This window comes from Bombus vosnesenskii, unplaced genomic scaffold (assembly GCF_011952255.1).
Source record: "Bombus vosnesenskii isolate JDL3184/JDL3185 unplaced genomic scaffold, Bvos_JDL3184-5_v1.1 scf7180000013305, whole genome shotgun sequence".
NCBI lineage: Eukaryota > Metazoa > Arthropoda > Insecta > Hymenoptera > Apidae > Bombus > Bombus vosnesenskii.
In genome coordinates this window covers 1,070,890-1,075,851 of record NW_022882954.1, presented here as the reverse complement: position 1 = coordinate 1,075,851, position 4,962 = coordinate 1,070,890, and the positions used below count along the sequence as shown (strand labels likewise).

Sequence of the window (4,962 nt, the reverse complement as noted above, 5' to 3'; positions counted from 1 at the left end):
TATTGATAAATATTGCCGACCATCGACGACAAACGTCCGATTTTTCATTGAGCTTTCAATAAATATAATTTTACTTTATCCTATGCAATATGGACGGAAGTATGGACGAAAATTTGAACGATCAATTATATAAAATTATTTAGAATCTCAAGGTAGAATCAAAATCATATTCGACAGGTTTTTACTCATTGGCAAATCATTTGTATTCATTTACCAAGATTGCTGGTAAAGCAAAAAAAAAAAAAAAAAAACAAATAAAAAAGCGAGGAGTAACATTTTAGAGGTGTTGAATTAATTAATTACAACGTGTTTAATCGCGTGTTAACTTTGCACCTGTACGTCTACCGTGGTAAAGTCTTTCTTTACTTCTCTTACTTTACTTGCTCCCTTCTTTTCTCACTCTTTATTTTTGCGCTCTACGATACTTACTGATGTACAATTACCCATAGTTCGCAATTGGTCGTCGCTTTAGTTAATTAGTTTAAAAGAAATCCCTCGTAGTCGTGTCAAGCTCGCATCGCGCATTCCTCGTCGCCTTTCATTTCTTCCACTTTTAATTCCACGAAATCACGCGCGCTGACGTAATCTGGACAAAAAAAAAAACATATTTCGAAAATGATAATTTTCACGGGGACTGTCGTAGGTTAGCGTCGTCATCGCGCTAACCAACCATACATTGCACATCAAAGAGCAACAACGTCATTAACGAAGCTTATGAAGATAATAATCAGGACGAGTCTGTCTTAATATTTGAGAAAGTATTTAAATGGTTTGTAAATCTATTTTTGTACTAGATAAATATTTAATCACCTAGCGTTGCTACCTTTTTCGTAAACGAGTTTTTTTAGCCCTAAGCTCGATCTTCGACCTTCGTTTTACGGTAGTAGGATTTATAGAAACAAAGGTATTCCACGGCCGCTTGCCATACTGTTACCATGGCCATTACGTCGCAAGAAAAACTCTATCTGAACGAACTGTACCATAAACGCGCGTGTACTTTTTACGGAAGAGGGATGATATTTTTATGGAATCGCCTAATCAACCTCGATGTCCTTCGGAATGAGTGTGTCATTCCGCGGCACTGTAAATGTATACAGTTGTAAAAATTGTGACAGAAATTTTTTTTCTCATTTCTGTCATTTTTTTTTACGATGGGTCTGTCGGAACGGTCGTTCTATAACTTTTTACGAGTTGGAATTGCCGTCCGTGGGTCGAAAGAAATAACCCACGACCGTTAGATAATAGCCAATACAATAGTAAAAAATGTTAGAAACATTTTATATTTTTACCTTTTTAGCCGGTCATTTTTGCGCACTAGAAATTTTCTGTCGCTTCTTTGTTCTGTATACTTGGCAACGGGGAACTTGGACTTTCCCACGGGGAACCAAGTATTGCGATCATTAAAACGGGAACACCTTTATAACCCCCGTATAAAACTATCAAAAAGTTTCGTCGTTACCTGGAGACGATTCCTCTCGGTAAAATACTCGACCGTATCAACGAGTATTAAACGCAGGCGGTTCATAGTTGGCGTAGCAAAAAATACTTCGAGTTTCTAGCTCGACAACTCTGACGCGACCCTAATTACGTTGCAGCGATGAAAAGCAATCACGCACTTTCTGACCTTTCCGCAACTTTGTTGCGATAGATCGAAACGGAGGAGTATCTTCTTGCTGGCAGGGCAATTGCCAGGTCGAAGACAACACGCAATGCTAATCGCGAATGCAACGTTTCCACCACAGGTGGCGCCACGCGCATCAACTCCGAGGATCTCGCATCCCCGGCTCCCATTCGAACGAGCTAATTAACGTTTTTTCTTTCATCCGCTGGACAATCCGCTCAGGACAGCGTGGAACTTTGAACGGGTCATGGCAAAAACTAAACCGTTGACCAATCTAGATGGAATCAACTGGGGGAACAAACCAGAGGAACGTGTATCGATTGTTCGTTGTCGTTTCAGCGTACGATTATTTTTCTCGCCTTTAAATTTCTTAATCGATCAATTGTCTCGTGATAATTATGTTCTTGGAAGATGGAGGAAATTTATCTGTGTAATCGATCGCTTGTTTTACACGTGTCAGGTTGCTCGGACGGGAAGAATGCGCGCGTGCAGTAAATTATTATAATCAGTCGATCGCGATAAGAATTATTATACATGTTAATTGGTGGTTTTTATATATGGTTAACAAAGAGACTAATAAGTTGGCTCGTTGGTCTAGGGGTATGATTTTCGCTTCGGGTGCGAGAGGTCCCGGGTTCAAATCCCGGACGAGCCCACGATGGAATTTCTTTACTTTTACTTTTTACGAACGCGTGTGCGCAACACTTTCACGCAGCGCGATTTCAAACTCCATTGAACGTGCGTAGCTCGCGCGCTATAGTCGCGTGTCCCCGAATGTCGCGTGTTAGATCTAACGGTTTGTTTTTTCCCCTAACGTTGATGGTTTTTTCTTCGTCAGTCCTTTTCGTGCATGAGTAATAATTAAATATGTCTGTTTATATCTATGTCCTTAGTAAAGGTTACCGATGATTTTACTTGATCAAAGCATTAATACTCGTGTTTGTTATTTTGTTGTTAACTGAAATGCCGTCACGTGAAATCGCGCACTCGTTTGGTACAATCGTTACCGTGGCTCGCTTATTATTGGAATAATTGTCGAAAGATAGACAAGACTCGTACAACGTATCGGATGATTTTACTGCGAGTTTCATTCACCTGAATCGCGGATCGGAATCGAGTCTGCTCCCTTGGAATATTCGTTGGAATTTTTCGGAAGGTTCGTCGATTAATCTTCGTATCAAAGCAAAATTGAATAAGCGTTTCTTTAGGAATAATATACGAGTATTTTTATAAAGCCTTTTATAACTTTTACCCACTTTCGTAATATTTTAATCTTAGTATATATTGGTCTTGACAATGCTTTCCAATGCAATTACATCGATTTTTCTCAGAAATTAATGCATCAAAGTCGAGAGTCGCCAATGATTGTTGCGAAATTACTCTTGTAAATGAGCGAATGCATCAATTTTATTTAATCAAATTCGCAAGTCATTTTCTTGTTTCCAACACCCTCGATGCAATTCGATAATGTCTTTTGAAACCTGTTTTCAGCTCAATTTCTTCTCTGAACATTAGCGCCTGTATATTTCTGTCCTTTCTACTGTAACCCTTTCTAATAAATCTAATAATTCTAATAACTCACACAGCTTCCGAGTAATCACGTATCTCACACACTCTAATTCAATAATATGCAACATTTTTATTTCATAACTATCCAACAGTAATATTCTTGACGCTGTAGAAAAGCACTCACGTTGAAAGTGTCCGCGTTGAAAATCCTTGAAGAAGAGAAGAAAAATTGCTGTCGCGCCAGTGGGCATAAGCCAACGAGTGAACAGAACGAATGAAATAAACCAGCTTACATAGTAGGAGCTATAAGACGATCATAGTTGATCGATAGCAGGCCCGTTAACGATGACGCGAGTTCTAAAATCATCGAAATCGCGGTTGAACCGTCAAACGAGTCTCTCATAAGTCAAACTGATCAACTGCACGTTTCATTGATTTCTTAGTTTCGTTAAATAAGCGTACGATTGATAATTCGATTCGTCAGAAGCGAATGATCTATTTTTATAGATTCTAACGTACATTTAAAGAGCAGCGTTTATAACGTAACTACCTTTTCGCACATATCGATTTATACAGTTGATCGACGTAGCTTCTGAATGTTTCGAGTGTCCACGAGACAATGAACGCCCGGTGTCAATCTATCACGACGATTCTTTCTCCGTTAAATCGCGACAGAAATAAACAGTACCAAAACACGCGTACCCGAAACTCGTTTTATTGCCACTCTGTTGATCGACCGCGAGAATTCGAAGGATTTTTTTTATCAAGGCCACCTCGTTATGGACGACGAGTCGACACTGATCACAGGCGATTATCGACGACTATATAAAATCAGCGGATCGACGTTTTATAGAAAGACAAGAGCATTAACGACGGGATAAAAGCCTATCCTTTTTGCAATAAACATATCTCACGGTGAGATAAGAGAGCAACCGATGTAGTTAACGAACAAGCGCTTCGAATACGTTTCACAACGTTCGGTTACGGCGGTTCACCGGTGTTTACTGTGTAAACAATTTGAATACACCACGTTGCGTTACGCTCCTCTCTTTTTCTCCTTCTTCCTTTTTTTTCTCTTCCTCTCTTTACATAACGAAGCAGCCTCGCAGAGCCGTGTGGCTATTGTGCATCGCGACAGAGACCCGCGATTCCACTGATACAATCGTAGTTAATTCGGGGCAAAAGTTTCGACACCTGACAGACACCAGACGCGCGAACGAAAAAACCGGCGAGAAAAAAGTCTACGCGCGAGTTACACAACGATCGACGGACGTAGGACGCGAAAGGGGCCATCCTTGTTTCTAAAAGTGAATGTTTGGCCAAAAATGTAGGAGCAATCGGGGCCATGGCATCGTTACACGGCAAACGAGCCTTAGTTTCGACCACGATCGAGCACGAGCTGTTTCGCGATTCTTCGTCCCGAGTTCTTTCATCGACGACCAAAAGAGCACGTCCGACCAAAGAAACCAGGATGCGCTTCCATTCTTTACGCCTTTTTTCGACCCGGTGATTAAGTAATACGTAATTAATAAAGGCACCATTTCATTCTGATTTTTTATCGTGCACGAGAACACGCTCAAAGTAATTACCGTTCCCCCTCCGCGCAACCCTCGCCCGACTATGGTAGTACGCTACTCGACCGTGTGTGTCCGTAATGTTGTCTACATCACGTGTACGACAGGGTCGGCCGTAAAATTCTGAACGTGCAATTAGGGCCAAGTCGTTAATTTATTTTTCTCTACGTGTGGCCTATACTTTCAGCGCCGTCCCTGCATTGTCCCGTATCGCATCGCAGAGACACGAATCACCGCGTGGCCTTAGGTTCAACAGAA

General features: G+C 41.0%; 1 non-coding gene across 1 annotated transcript; it reads left to right on the top strand.

Moving 5' to 3' along the window:
• Positions 1-2,204: 2,204 nt before the first annotated feature.
• Trnap-cgg lies at positions 2,205-2,276 on the top strand. Its single transcript has one exon. It is a non-coding gene; the product is annotated as a tRNA-Pro (tRNA).
• Positions 2,277-4,962: the final 2,686 nt, after the last annotated feature.